The sequence below is a fragment of the Ochotona princeps genome, chromosome 5 (assembly GCF_030435755.1).
Source record: "Ochotona princeps isolate mOchPri1 chromosome 5, mOchPri1.hap1, whole genome shotgun sequence".
NCBI lineage: Eukaryota > Metazoa > Chordata > Mammalia > Lagomorpha > Ochotonidae > Ochotona > Ochotona princeps.
Genome location: NC_080836.1, coordinates 67,235,078 through 67,251,335, shown reverse-complemented (window position 1 = coordinate 67,251,335; position 16,258 = coordinate 67,235,078). Strand labels below are relative to the sequence as shown.

The 16,258-nt window shown below is 41.2% G+C and overlaps 1 non-coding gene across 1 annotated transcript; it reads right to left on the bottom strand.

Moving 5' to 3' along the window:
* Positions 1 to 7,622: 7,622 nt before the first annotated feature.
* On the bottom strand, positions 7,623 to 7,727 carry LOC118757973 (small nucleolar RNA U13). The gene has a single exon (XR_004995474.2). It is a non-coding gene; the product is annotated as a small nucleolar RNA U13 (small nucleolar RNA).
* Between the last annotated feature and the right edge of the window lie 8,531 nt (positions 7,728 to 16,258).

The window sequence follows — 16,258 nt, the reverse complement described above, 5'->3', positions numbered from 1 at the left end:
GCTGTTGTGCTAACCGGTATCTCCTGGGCGCTGACCTTATAAGGTGTGACAGGGCCACCCAGACAGGAAGCTCTTCATGTGAGTGGCTTCAGCCTCAACAGCCAGCCGGGGCCCTCGATATACCTTCAGGATGGTGTTGCATCCCATGTAAGAGGAATGGATGGGGAGGGTGAGAGTGGGTGTTTTCAAGGACCCTGAAAGCTTTTGAGGGGCAGGGGCCGCAGGCTGGCCCTGCAGGCTGGTGCTGCTGGTGAGAGCAGTGGGTCTTGTGAAATGGCACACTTTCAGGCACTGCCAGGGAAAAGTCTCACCACAAAGATTCAGGCTATGCCAGGGAGGAGCCGCCTCTGCAGCGGGCAAACAGGCTCTTCCACCTGGAGCTCTGGGATGAGCCCCAGCTGCACACCTGTATCTCACTCCCTGGTCCCCGGTTGGCAAATTCTGACAGTGCTAATCTCCAGGTGTTTTTGTTTTTGTTTTAATCGCTTCATCCACAACGGGCTTGCTGTGTTGCCAAGGCTTGGTCCTCAGCAGACAGAAACCTGGGTCACTACCGGAGTCCTCACACTCCAGGAAATGGAGTCTTCAAACTTGGTGTCTTTGCAGCGGGGCCCATGTTGGGGGCCTGGACCTGCACATGTGGCCTCAAGCTTGGGACGCTTCTCTCGGGTGCCAGCCGCCTTCCCTGGCCTTTATCAAAGAGCAAGCCACCAGACACATGGACATGCTCTCCCAGATTCATCCTCTCAGGGTCATCCCATTTCCTCTATGAATGAATTAATCTCCAAGTCATATTTATGGTGGCAAAAATCAGAAATCATTTGAGCAGGATCTATAGGAGTGAAGAGATGTATACCATAAGAAATAGAAAAGAACTTGCTTCCAAGGGGATAGGAATTTGGGCAGAGGTAGGTGGTAAGGGATTTGAATTCACTCCATTTTCCACTTTGCTATCTGGAAGATTATCCTGAATCAACACAACTCCATGGTTTTCCTGCTTGTTTAAAAGCCTTCTGTGGTGGGGCTGGTATGGTGGCCCCATAAGGTGCATTCTCAGGCAGCACCCACATCCCACCTGGGACAGTTTTGGTCCCACCTGCATCACTTCTGATCCAGCTCCCTGTTTATGGCCTGAGAAGGCAATGGAGAATGACTCAAGTCGTTGGGCCCTCACCCTCGCAGGAAACCTGGGGAAAGCACCTGGTTGCTGGCCTTGGATGGGCTCACTTCCAGCCAGTGTGGCCATTTCGGGAATGAACCAGTAGATGGAAGACTCTTTCTCTCTCTCTCCCTGCCCCTACCTCTATCCCCCCAACCTTCCCTCTGCCTTTCAAATTAAAAAAAAATTTAAAATTAATATTTTTTAAAAATAAGACTTCCTTGGCTCCAAACCTCTAGTCATTTCCAAGATCACGCTCCTGAGAGTGGCGATCAAGGTCCCTCCCATTTGTCAGCCCTACAGGTCATGCTTTATATACCAGGGCACCCTAGTGCTTTCCTTTGCTAAATGCAGAAACTGGCCTCATACCTTTGCATACTGACTTGTGATTGCTTTTATTTAGGTCACTTGTTACTGCTATCATAATAATGAAAGGCCCTGTGCAAGTGTTTTACAGCTGGCTCTTTTTCCATCAACCCTATGGTAGTTATTACTGCTATGCACCTTTCAGAAACAAGATGACTGAGACTTGGCAACGCTAAATAACTTATTCAAGTGTGTATTATGTGGCAAGGCTAAATTTGAACTTAGCAACTTGACTCTATCTACTCATCCTTTGAAAATTTCTCTCAAAACTCAATTTGAGTGGGATTAAAAGATTTTAAAATGTTTGAAGTCTTAACAGAACAAAGAGAAAATTCAAATGAATCACTTCTAATCTCAAAGTAAGTGTAGAACAAAAGGTGAAATTACAAAAGAAAAGTGTCAGACTTGATTACTGAGTTCTTAATTTATTTTGTGTAACCAAAACCAAAACAAAAATAAAAACCATGGAATAAAATTAAAAGGCAAATGAAGGTGCCAGTGTGCAGTGGTTCAATAGGGTAATACTCATCTGGCGTGCCAGCATCCCATACGGGCACTGGTTCATGTCCTGGCTATACCACTTCCCATCCAATTCTGCTTCTAACCTCAGAGAACACCAGAGGATGGCTAAAGTACTGCACCCAGTGGGAAACAAACAAACAACCACATCTAGTTCCTGGCTTCAAATTGGCTCAGCTCTGACTGTTGTAACCATTTGGGGAGTGAACCAGCAAATGGAAGATCTCTTTGTGTGTGTCTTTCTGTCTGTAAATCTGCCTTTCCAATAAAAATAAATAATCTTAAAAAGAGAAGACAAGTGAAAATGATTAAAAAAATAATGACATCCATGAAAGATTGGAGGTCTTGTTAATGGAGAGACCTTTTTCTTTTCTTCCATCCACTACTGCTTCACTCTCCAAATGGCCACAGCAACTAGAGCTAAGCCGATCCAAAGCAGGACCCAGGAGCTTCTTCCTGGTCTGTCATGCATGTTCAGGGTCCCAAGGCTTCCACTGCTTTCCCAAGCCATAAGCAGGGAGTTGATGGGAAGTGGAGCAGCCAGGACACAAACTGGTATCCATATGGGCTCCTGGTTCTTGGAGGTGAAGGATTAACCAATCGAGCTATCACACCAGGCACTCTGTAATGCAGAGATCTTACAAAGACAATAACAATGTTCTATTCCAAAACACAGTACAAAAATGTAAATCAGCCAAGTCATATGTATGAAAAAAAAAGAAAACTATAAATGGCCAGACATATTTTTGACTGAAGTGATATTTAAAACAACAGCACAACATCAATTACTTGGAACAAAATAATACACAGAGCTAGTAGTGATCTGGGCCAGCAGGATATGTGACAAATGTCCCACCTCAGGCATTACTGGCTTAGATTCTAGATTTAGCAGAAAATTAAAAAAAAAAAAAAAAAAAGAAAAGAAAAGAAAAGAAAAAAGCCTTCAAAAATGCTCACACCCTTTGGCTCAAAAATTACATTTCTGGGAATTTATAACACAGACATGCTTTGTTACAGTGGTCAACAAACATTTTCTGTTAATACTTGAGGGTTTGAAAGCCACATAATAGCTGTTGCTTTTTTCTCTTCCCTTTGCTGTGGATGCTTAAAAACATTATATTTAACCACGCTGAAACTCTTAACTTGAGAACTGCACAAAAACAACCAGTGGCCCTAAAAGTGGTCAGAGGACAGTAATGTTTGCAAAAAGTACGCCACACCAAAGTACGTCACTGGGCCTTTTGGCAGTGGCCAAAAGAGAAACCAAACTAAATGAGAATAGAAGTTAGTTACAACCAAATACAAGGACACCCTTTAAAAAAAAATCACTGGTATTTATTGAATACTACAGTATGTATTATGTATTAAGTAGAAAATAAGTTTACAAGGGCAGAGCTGTGATGTGATCCCAAATACAACCTACTCATGTGTATATATCCACATATGTGTAGAAAATGATCCAAAGAGATAGACACCCAGTAAGATGTCTATAGTGACCTGGGATGGCAGGAGCAGGGGACTGTAGATCCACCATTTGGGGTTTATCTTTTGTTGTGTGTATGTGTGTGTGTGTGTGTGTGAGTATATGCATTTCTTACACCGAATATCCCTGATTTTTGTCACATGCAAAAACCTAAAAAAACAACAAAGCACTTCAACTTCAGAAGATCTTCCCCGACTCCCTTACTCCAGGTGGACACGAGTTGCTTTGTGATTCTACAAAGGTCTTTTTGAACACTACTGTTTACTCACTCACAAAGTGGCTAATACCATCACTTAGCTATCTTTCCCCTGCCACGGGGCACCCGAGTTCCCAATATTCCTCTGGTTCTGTGGGCAAGGCGTCCTCTATTTGCCTTTTGCCAGATCCATAGCTGCCTGTCTCTGCTAGACAGCCCTAGAAGGGCAAACTTTCATAACCAGTTCCCTCCTGCTCTCTCGCCAGCTGGCCTTGACCCATGGCCCATGCCAGCACACTGGGGACTGGGAAAGGGAAAATTGGAGTGTTTTTTTTTTTCCCACTTCTTTTCCTGCTTCTGGCTGAGTTCTGACAATGACTTTGTCCCTTCAAGACTCCTACATAGGCGGCCCCTCCAGCTTCAGCCAGGTTCTGCCAACTTGTTTACCCTGTCCCCCCCAACTCTCTTTGTTCCTCCAAGCTTTGTCATGCTTCCTCTGCTCTAAGGGCCTGACCACCTGCATGGTCCTGTTCTTTCCCTTCATCCAACCCAAACCCTAGCCCTAGCTTATGTACACAGTCTCTTCCACAAAATCTCTTGGTTTGAAACATCTGAGTGGAACTTGGTTCCTGTTATGACAGACTGATGGATTAAGGAGCACTGTGGATCATCAAAGAACACACATCTTTTACTCTTTATATTGCAGCAGGCCCTGGAGAGTTTCAGGATTGACACCCGAGCTTCCATGTGCAAGGTAATTACGGAGTGATTTACATGTTTCCTGAGCAGGAATTTGAGTAACTACTGCGAAGCCAGACTGTGGGAATGTAGCACTGACCATTGCTCCCCAGTTCTCCCAAAGTTTGGGAGTAGTGAAATTCCATTGCATTTAGCTGAAGAAATTATAGGCCAGATGTGTTCAAATGTTGATTTTTTTCAGTGGAGTCTTGAATAAAAAAATGCTACATGGAATCCAATATATAGATTAAGTAAAAGTCAAATTGCTGTGGTTGGGGTATGCTTGGGAAGAACTTCTATCTATCTATCTATCTATCTATCTATCTATCTATCTATCTATCTATCTAAAAAGCAGAGACAGACAGAGGACCATTCTCTGCTGCTTGCAACAGCTGGGACTCAGCCAGGTAAAAGACAGAAGCCAGGAACTCAGTCTGGGTCTCTCACAAGCGTGGCAAGGACACAACTAATTGAACCCTTCCCTCCCTGCCATCCAGGGGGCATGGTAGCACGAAGCTAGACCAGGGAGTAGAGCGGGGATGCCCAACCTAGGTGCTCAGTTATGGGACATGGACATCTCAAATGGCATCTTACCTGCTAGGCTTCCTCTTCCTATACTGAAAATGTTTTAGGAACAGCTCTGCCAGAGCCCAGGGATCTTTACACAACATGAAAACAGATTTGGAGAGTGTCAGAATCTGGAAGCTACACTCTTGATAAATATCAAGTATTCCTTGCGTTCTTTAGGCCACACTCCTAGAATTACATAGTCACAATATGATTTTCCCCATTGCCTTTCTAGGAACTCTTCACAACCATGTCACTTATGTCTTCCCCATAAAAACTCTAACTTCCCATCCTAGTTTTTATTTTATTCATTATTTTAAAGGCAGAGCTGCAGAGAGAGAAAGAGATAGATAGATACACACAGAGAGAGAGAGAGTTATTTCATCTGCTAATTCATTCCAAAAATGGATGTAATGGCCAGGGCTGGGCCAGACCAAAACCAGAAATCATGAGTTTCATCCACGTCTCCCACATGGGCAGCAGAGGTCCGAGCACATGGGCCATCATTTTCTACTTTCCCAGGTGTATAAGCAGAGAGCTGGATTGAAAGTGGAGTAGACAGGACCAGAACCTGTTCCTAAAGGGGATGTGAGCATCGCAGGTTGCACCTTGATCTGATATGCCACAGCACTGGACCCCCCTCCTTGTTTGAAGTGCAGTTCTATTATTAGTGAAAGAATTGCGCCAAATCTGTCATCTACTTATATTTCCCCTACTCCTCCTCAACTGCTTTCTTTTAAAGTCATCTTTTCATGTTTGATAATTTCCCTATTCAAGCAATACATATAAACTCCTTATGCCTGAAGTCTTCAAAAAGCTCACAGAACATGTTTATCATGAAAATCTTCACGTAAACTTCAAAAATATTTGGCACAAAAATAAGCTCGTACTGATGCACTGTAGCATGTCTGAACAGGGTCCAGTTTGAGGCACTAAGCACGATAAGGTATCAGCTTAGAGGGGCTCCATCAGAGAAACATTGAATTCTGCCTACAGTACAGCAAGAATGCACATCAGATGGTGATGCCTGAGAAAAATGGTGAAGCTATTGATGCTTGACAAAATGTTTAGGGAGACCACACCCTCAGAGAAACAGCTGGTTCACAAAAAGATAACTCATTGTAACAAAGGACTAGAAGATGATGAAAATGAAGCCCACAATGGAAGACTGTCCACATACATTTGTAAGGAAACATTAATTTTGTGTCCTAATGGAGCATACCATACGGATCTGCACTGGTTCAGCTTCCCATAGTTATCGTTAACAGAGCAGAACAACTTTGTCTGATAAAATTGTTGTGCCCAGATCAGCTGCGGATAAGAGTAGAACTTTCGATGGAAATTTAATCAAGTACAGTCAAGATCCTGATGAAAAAATACTTCTTTAAGGGATTGTAGCAGGAGATGAAACCTGGCTTCACCAATATCATCCTGAAGCTTCCTAGCTATCAAGAGTTAAAAGTAGCCCAGTCAAAGCAAAAGTATATCAGTTAAAGGACAATGTTGAGGCCAGAGCTACTGCAGCTTAAGCTGCCACTGTCTGCAATGCTTACAAACCATCTGGGTGCAGGTTCAAGTCCTGCCTTCTCACTTATGCTACAGCTTCCTGCTAAAGAAACTGGGAAAGCTGTGCAGAATGGTCCAGCTACTTGGACCCCTGCAGCCATGTAGGAGACCCAGAAGAAGCTCCTGACTCCAGTACCCTGCTCTAGCCATTGCAGCCCCTTGGGGGGTGAACCAGTGGATGGAAAATCCTTTTGTCTGTTTCTCTTTCTCTTAACTCTGCCTTTCAAATAGGTAAAACAAATCTTTTTTTTAAAATATATTTATTTTTACTGGAAAGTCAGATATACAGAGAGAAGGAGAGACACAAAGAGATCTTCCATTTTCTGGTTCACTCCCCAAGTGGCCACAACAGCTAGAACTGAGCTGAACTGAAGCCAGGAATCAGGAGCTTCTTCCAGGTCTCCTATGTGAGTACAGAGTCCCAAGGCTTTGGGCTGTCCTCCACTGCTTTCCCAGGCCACAAGCAGGGAGCTGGATGGGAAACGGGCCTGCTGGGATTAGAACTGGCGCCCATTTGGGATCCCGGCACATGCAAGACAAGGACTTTAGCCATTAGGCTACTGTGCCGGGTCCACAAATCATTTTTTAAAAAGTAAATGTCGGGCCCAGCGGCGTGGCCTAGCGGCTAAAGTCCTTGAAAGCCCTGGGATCCCGTATGGGCGCCAGATCGGCGCGCATCGGCCCATTGCGGCTCACTTGGGGAGTGAATCATCGGATGGAAGATCTTCCTCTCTGTCTCTCCTCCTCTCTGTATATCTGCCTGTAATAAAAATGAATAAATCTTCAAAAAAAAAAAAGTAAATGTCATGGTGATAATTTTTGGGTATGTAGAAGACATTTTGCGTAGTGATATGTAGAAGACATTTTGCATAGTGATTTTCTAATGATGTGCTTCTTAGCAGAGTGTTTGAGACAGTTAGTCAGAATTTTAGCAGGAAGCCTAACCCAGAAAGCCCTTCCCTACAATGACAATGCTCTTCATTCCTCTTATCAAACAATGACAATTTTGCCAGATTTTTTTATTGTCACATCAGATGAGTAATGTGTTAACATTGCAACAAGGTTTGGAGGGAGGCACATGTAACACAGTCATGTGTCAACCCGATCATCATGCTTAGAAACCAAAGAAGGATCAGCCAGAATTTCAATGGCATCCACCTGACAGTACTAATGTGGCTGCTTATTTTTATTTCCTAATCTTCTAAAGCCCTTAAAAACACCATTTTTCTTCGGTCAGTCACACAAAGAAGACTAAATTGTCATAGTTAAACCCCCAAGGACTTTGATTTTTTTTAAGATGTATTTATTTTTATTGGAGAGTCAGATATACAGAGAGGAGGAGAGACAGAGAGGATGATTGTCCATCCAATGGTTCACTCCCTAAGCGGCCACAACAGCTGGAGCTGAGCCAATCCAAAGCCAGGAGCCAGGAGCTTTTTCTGGGTCTCCCACGCTGGTGCAGGGTCCCAAAGCTTTGAGCCGTCCTCAACTGCTTTCCCAGGCCACAAACAGGGAGCTGGATGGGAAGTGGAGCTTCTGGGATTAGAACTGGCGCCCATATAGGATCCCGGGCATGAAAGGCGAGGATCTTATCCACTATGCTTTAGTGCTGAGCCCAAGGACTTCGATTTTTAAAAATGTATTTGAAAGGCAGAGTTGGAGAGAGAGGGAGATGAAAAAAATATTTTCCACCTGCTATTTCACTCCCCATACGGCCACAACAGCCAGAGCTGGGCTGGTTGGAAGCCAGGAACCAATAGCTTTTTCTGGGTTTCCCATTTGGGTGCAGAGGTTCATGGACTTGGGCTAGCCACTGCTCCTCTGTAGTTTTCCTTGAGTATTAGCAAGAAGCTAGATTGAAAGTTGAGCAGCCAGAATTTGGAAACCAGTGCTCATATTGAATTCAGGCAGCATTGTACCTACAATGCCACAGTGCCAACCCCAGGACTTCAATTATTTAAGGACAGATTAAATGATTGGTCTCATGGACAGAAGTGTTCGGGACTTGATGGAGCCTGTATTGACAAATAAGTTTTCCGTTTATTTTTATGTTTTAATGTCATTTGTCCCCAAACTTTTTGAAGTTCTTTCATATGATCTTCTGGAAATCATGCAAATGTATATATAAGGGGTTTCAAAAGGTCTGTGATTGGGAGCCACATTGTGGCGCAATGGGTTCAACCCCTGCGTGCAATGCCAGCATCCCATACTGCAGTGCTGGTTTGAGTCTAGGTCATTTACCTTACAATCAGCTTTCTGCTAATGTACCTGGGAAGAAAGCAGTTGATGGCTCAAATATCCGAGCTTCTGCCAACTGTGAGGAAGACCCAAAATAAAGTGCTGGGTCTTGACTTTAGCCTGAGCCAGCTCAACAGGTTTTTTTCTCTTCCCTCTTCCCTTTCTTCCTTCTCTCTCTCCCCCCTTCCTTCTTCTTTTCTCTTTCTCCCCTCCTTTCCTTCTTTCTCTTTCCTCTCCCATCTCTTTATTGCTTGACTTTCAAATAAATAAAATTATATATGTATATGTTTGCTTTTTTCAAATATTCTTTATTTAAGATGAAATTCATTTCCTATTTCAAGTGACTGTTTTCTGGTTAGAAAATCAATGCATTGTAAAGAATAGTCTGTGAAAACATCAAGACAGCGGAAAAGTATAAAGAAAACAAAATCTATACCAGATACTATAACTTAACAGTTTGGGGAATATAAGTTTCCAATGGGGTGTGTGTGTGTGTGTGTGTGTGTACTGCCTTTACAAACATGACTGAACATATTGCTTTGTGAGACATTGCTTGATCATCATAAATGAGCACTGAACCATGTCTTTGAATATTGCTTGAACCTTCATTGCTTAGTGAAGGCGTGTAGAATAAAGGTCAACAGCAGTGGTGTCAAAAGGCTACCCTTAGCCTTTGCATATCAGTCACATCCTTTATTCAGTTAGGTAAGTCACATCAAGCCAACATTTTAGTTGCTGGTTAGTGTGACACGTAGCAACATTGTGTGATTGCTACTGTCATATCTCAGAATTTGAACTTAGCTGCTGAAATCACTACATGAGAACAAGTTTCACAGATTTTCCTTCTGAATCTCTTTTGTTGGGCATATATAAAAATGTCTTGACCAAGAAATAGTAGGTAGTTTTGAAATGTGAGGTTCCCCACAACAAAGCCCAGAACTGAATTGTTTTCACTCTGAGACTCTTAGAACCATATTGCACAATATTATCCTGCACTCCCTGTATAAGTCATTAATTAATAGAAACTATTTTTAGCTGTCTCAGAAGAGATCAAATAATTCTCATGAATATAAAATACATTCATGATTTTTTAAGGATTTAGGGGTGGAATTATAAATATTCATGATAGAATATTGAGAACTCTGAGTTTTCCTTAAGGCACAGTGCAAGATTATCAAACTTGATAAAGCTACAGGAGTCGATGTGATATTGACATCTTCAAGTAGCTGAGATATCAAAAACAATATCTAGAACAAGTCATAGCAAGTCTGAATACACTTTAAGCTACTTCCCAGTATATCATTTTTGAGGCTTCTCTCTAGAGTTTTTGCTCGGTCTTGAGTATTTCTCCTCATTCTATAATACCTTGCATATACTCACATACACAATTTTATGTAAAACCTCATAAAATGGAAGTTGTCTTTTTCTCACTTATCCCTTTTACAGATGTGTCACTAAATATATTCTCAGATACAAGACTGACTGAGTATCAAGTCTTTGCTGTTTGTGACTCCCTGGGCTTTGAGCTCCTGCCTGTCTCAAAGGAATTAAAAGCTGGGATCAGGAGAGTAAAAAATCCAGGGGACACTGGCTTGCGTTTGCCCGGGCTCCATCTCAACATTCCTCGGTTCAATGAACCCTGAAGCCGGGTCTGTGGCAATTAGGTGTCGAACTCTCAGCCCTTCAGTACAAAGGTTATGGACTGAATGAAGTGTATTATCAATGAGTCATTTCCTTCCATTCTTCAGCCTTCCTGGATCTTTTCTGGTTTACTTTAGTTTTCCATGGACAGACAATTCTAAAAACAACTTACATTAGACCCTGTTTGATGTGGTTTAGTTTGTAAAATTAGATATTGCGTACTTGGCTATCTTGGCTATTCCTAGCTTGTTAGTTTATTCCTTTTGTATATTTTGCTTTCAAATCCTTCTTCCTACCTTTATTTTTAGTCTTGTAAACAAGTTAGCTTCAACGTTTTGTGGCAAGAATGGAAATCAAATTGGTTTCATAGGCAGTAGGGCATTAAAAAGCACTAAATTTCTGAAGCATTTGAATAGATCTTTAAGAGTGACTTTAACATGTTTCACATACAAAATCAAATTCCTTTCCTAAGCCACACCCATGTAGCTCCTCCATACCTCATGTTACCAAACCATTCTGGCAAAATCTTAAGCCAAAAAGATGGTATAGGGACAAGAAGAGACAAGAAGTAGGTCTCTTACATACTGGTTTTTATTGTCTTTTTAATTGGTTAAGTAATTTTTTCCTATGCTATCAAAATGCCTCATTATGATATAATATGGGGCTCATTAAATATATTTGAGCACATGGGGTTGAACTGTTACTCCTAATGCCTCACAACTTATAAATAAATTCTTAAAATGCCTTCACATATTCAATGTTGGATCCTAAGTGCTTTCAGAAGTCTCCTTTTTAAAATTATTTTTTTACATTATGACAGTTTAATAGGCATCAGGGTTTCCCCTCCCCCAGCCCCCCATTGTTCTCCCCTCCAGTCTTACAATAGGCGTCTTATACCCTCAGAAGCTCATTACACTATCATTGAGGTGTCTCCCACCAATGTAGGAGATTATCTGTCATTTCACTGAGAGTCCATCCTTGTATTGCATGCAAAGGGACATACTCCTCTCTGTTTCTACTATGGACGTATTTATTTCCATTATGCTTCCATCCACAAGTCTCTTTTTAAATGGTTTAAACATTGAGATGCTTGTTTACTGTGACTACAGTGTCCACAAATCCCCAAATTAAAAAGGACATACACTTGATGCCTGTTACTATAATTTTTAAAAAAGATTTTTTATTTTTATTGGAGAGACAGTTACTGAAACAGAAGGAAAGAATAAGTGGGAAATGGCAAGAGGACACATTCTAGGGTGATGGCGTTGGTTTATGTCTCAGTTTTGTTAAAGCAAGTATATGTAATACATACATATATGTATATATAAATATATGCAACTTATTTTTATTTTATTTGAAAGCCAGAGTTACAGAGAGAGGGAAAGAGATCGTCTATCCACTGGTTCACTCCCCAAATAGCTGCAACAGTCACATCTGGGCTGGTCAAAGCTGGGAGCCAGGAGCTTCTTCCAGGTCTGCCACACGGGTGCAGGGGCCCAAGAACTTATGTCATCCTCTGCTGCTTTCCCAGGCCATAAGCAGGGAGCTGGATAGGAAGTGGAGCAGCTGGGAGAAGAACCAGTGCCCATATGGGATGCTGGCATTGCAGGTAGAGGCTAGACTGCTTCACCACGATACCAGCTCCAACTCTAAATTTTAAAATTGTATTTGAGAGGCAGAGAGATAGAAAAGAGAGCCCCTCTCCACCGGATTACTCCCCGAGTGTCTGCACTGGCTCCTAGCCAGGACGAAGCCAGGAGCTGAAAACTCAGTCCAAGTCTCCCATAGGAGTGGCAGGAAGAAACCCGGTCCTTGAGACAGAGCTGCCACCTTGCAGGGTCTGTGTTAGCAGGAAGTTGGAGTCAGCAGTCAGAGCTGAGTAGTTAACCCTGGTACTCAAGTATGAGCCCTGGGCATCTCAACCTTCCCCACTAGGTGAAATGCTGTCACATCGCTTGTTTCATCATTCACATTTCCTCTCTTCTTCTGATCTGTCATGAGATGCATTATCCATTGTGCCACTGGTCTCCGTTCTACCTCTTCTCTTTATATATATTTCCCCCCCCTTCACTCTTTCCACAAAGACTGTGAAGAAAATCTAAATATATTATTATATGGTTTAATTTTATCTTGGAAGCAGCAACATTAGGTGTTTGTGCAAAAACTGATGGGCCAAATGGAAGTTGCAGACCAATGTTTGGTCCCCGGATAAGGAAACGGAAGCTATTCCCTAGTCATTGCATACTTCTCCACTGAGCTCTCTGGTCTCCACTGTCCAATTCTTTAGTGTCATCTCACGGATGAAGGTAGAGGCTTTCTCTCTGCCTATGCGTATCGCAGAGTCTAATAGAACATCATACCAGCAGCCTCTGTCATTATTTGTCACCATTGTTGAAGTCAGAGCTTTAGAGCTTAAAGCTTGTAAAAAGGCTTGAGGCTCCCATTTACCATAAATCTTTTATTGGCTACCAATCACTTGTTACGTTGTCCACTTTTAATATGCTTTGTGTGTGTGTTGGTTGGAGAGTGTGTGAGAAAGTACTCCCATCTGTTGGTTCAGTCTCTGAGTACACTCAGGAAGGAGAGCTAGATTGGGGTCAAATCTGGAAGCCAAGGACTCAATCTAGGTATCCCTGTGGGTCCTGAAGCCCGGTGTCTTTAAGTCATTATGGCCATCTTCCGGGTCCCCCACAGCAGGAAGCTGGGGTCAGGAGCAGCAGGTGGAAAGCAGGTATTGAACCCAGTCACTCCAATTTGGATGGAGGTGTCATAACTGTGAGGCCAAATGCCTGTTGCTATGTGGAATCCTAAAAACACGGCAAACATGGCCATCCTGCCTTCCACTGTCATTTTGCTCTAAGTGACTGTTTTGCTTCTAAATACAGGCAGAAATTATATATATCTAAGTTAATTACACCACTATTCTCTAGGTTGAGTCATTTTTTCCCCATTAATTTAGGATTTGGAGGCAAGAGTTTGAAAACACAGTAACTGAATCGCAGAGAACAAAATGATATTTTGCTTTTCTCTTTCCTTAAATATTCTTTTATCTTCTGCAGAGATGAAGAATATAATATCCAGAATAGCAGAAAGCCTCGGCCAACCAAATATCAAAATAACATAAAAGAGATTCAAACAAGGAAATCAATGTTTTCCCATATGAGTGGACAACCCTCTATTTCAGCACTCATTTGATTTTAGTTTTCCTTTCTAAAAGAAATACCACATATTAAAGAACCTAATGCTAATCGCAGCAAGCAATACTCTCAATGAATAATTTTATGCACATCCGTATTGTTATTGCGGCATATTCACAATGTAAATAAGTGTAGGGAAACCTAGAGGAGGGTTAATAACCGTCATTATTACAGAGGATCTTCTTGACTAGTTTTTTGTGGAACTGGCCAATGTCAGAGTATTTATCAATCAAGTTACAAAAGTTGATAGGTCAGTTTACTCATTTACTAACTTAAGAATATTTAAAAGGAATTTTAAGTTTCTATTGCTAGACTGGGGTTTTCAAAACTTTATAAATACATATTTTAAAAGAATGATGTTGGCATTTCATATTAGAAATTTAGAAATTACACATTACACTCTTATGCACTAAGGCTTATGTTCTTTGAAAATACGGTATGTCTTTAATGTTAATGTTAAATCAAATGTTGTAGATGATGTATGTATTTTTATTTTCATTATTATGTGTATATATGTGTTTCCCATATATCAAAATGAAACAGCATATTAAAGTTTTAAGAAATCTGACTTGGAGGGACTGTTTGAAGGAAAAGTTTAAGCATTTCAGTCCTCTTTGGTGTGATACACTCACCCCCTGGTGGCAACTCTTAGAAGACAGTGTGTGTAGTCAAGAAAACTTGTGGTCCAAAAGTTCTTTCCAGAATTATCTATAAAAGAAAAATACAGTTGATTTTGTATAATGCTGCCCTCCGGCTCCTTTGTATATGTTTCCTAAAACACCACTTTTGTGTTTGTTACAAAACAACTATTCTCAAGCAAAACAACAGGAAATATAGAGAAGCAGTAAGTCACTCATTCTTCTCAAGGGCCTCTAAGAGTGGCCACTTGTAACATCTCGGATATGAATCCTGCTAGTGTGCTTAAACTATGTTTGTATATTTTTTTCCAAGCATAAACCATCCCTGTTTTTAAATTTTCCAGTTTTACTAAAATTTCTCTCTGTGTCAACTATTCCTGCAATTAGTACTCTTAAGTGTGGAAAGCAGTTGATGATCTGAGAAATAAGCCATCTCTGCCTGCTAGACTCACTTGAAACCCACAAACATCCCCAGTATCCAAACATGGTTAGTTCTCATTCTCCTTTGATTCAAGGTGGCCAGTCCATAGCTCAAAAAAGGGCATTCTCGGCTAACCATAGTATTTTGCTGAGTTCAGAAAATGATAAAAACAGTTAGCAAATGTGGTAAAGATGTATCTTATGGATAATATACATGTATATCTTATGGAGAATACACATGTTAAAATATGTTTCCCATTTTCAAATTGTATTATTTTAAATGTAATAGTTATTTACCAATTCCAGTAATCCCCATATCAAATACATCACTTACATATATTTATATTTTTCATTTCATGGGTTGCCTGTCACCAGCACTCTTGTCCAAAATGAAATGAATGCCTGGAAAAGTTCTGGCTGTTTCCTACAAAATGAAGCATAGACCTAATTTATCAACCAGCAACCCTACTTAGAGATATTTATCCAAGAGAAAAGAAAACATATGTCTATAAAAGATTTACACAAGAATGTTTATATGGCAGCTTTGTTTGCAATAGCCCCAAACTGGAAGCAGTCCAGGTGTCTGTCAAAAGGAGGCTGGATCAGCAAACTGCGATGTATTCATAAGGTAAAATACTACTTGGCAATAAAAAGAAATACACTACTGACTACATGACAACGCTGACCACTTTGCACGGTGAGAGATCGTGTACCCCCAAAATATGTAATGTTCTAGAAACTGGGAAATTCGCCTGTTTTAGAAGGAAACTGGAAGTGTGGGTGCCTCTACAGTATAAGATAAATAATGGACGTCAGGGGTGGGGAGTATGTGGGGAGGCCTGGCGCAATAGCCTAGTGGCTAAATCCTCCCTTTGCATGCACGGGAATTCCACATGGGCACTGGTTTGTGTCCCAGTTGCTCTACTTCGCATCCAGCTCCCTGCTTGTGGCCTGGGAAAGCAGTAGGGATCTGCCCAAATCCTTGGGACCCTTCACCTGTGTAGGAGACCTTGAAGAAGCTCCTGGCGTCAGATCAGGTCAGCTCTGGCTGTTACTTCCACCTGGGGAGTGAACTAGCAGATCGGTCTTTGTCTCACCTTCTCTCTGTAAATATGCCCTTACAATAAAAATAAATAAATCTTGAAAAAGAAAAATGGGACAGGGAATAGCAAAGGAAGCATTTTGGGATGATGGCATTGGCTTATGTCAGAAGTTTTGGTTATACAGGTGTATATATTTGTCAAATTTAGTGACTGTGTGCTTAAAATATATACACTTCATTATATATTAATTTTTCTAAAATGAAAAATGTAAACAAACATCTAATGGTAGACCATAACATGCGCACTGATTATTTTTGGGGTGTACATGAGTACTTGTAATGAACTTTGAAATGCATGTACAAATAACATTTGTTGGAGAAAGGGATAGATGACGAGGCAAGATAAATTGTTAATCTAATAGAATCTAGGTGGTTATGTATATAGGGGTTCACTTAAAAATTATTATAATTTTGCCAAATATGTCAAA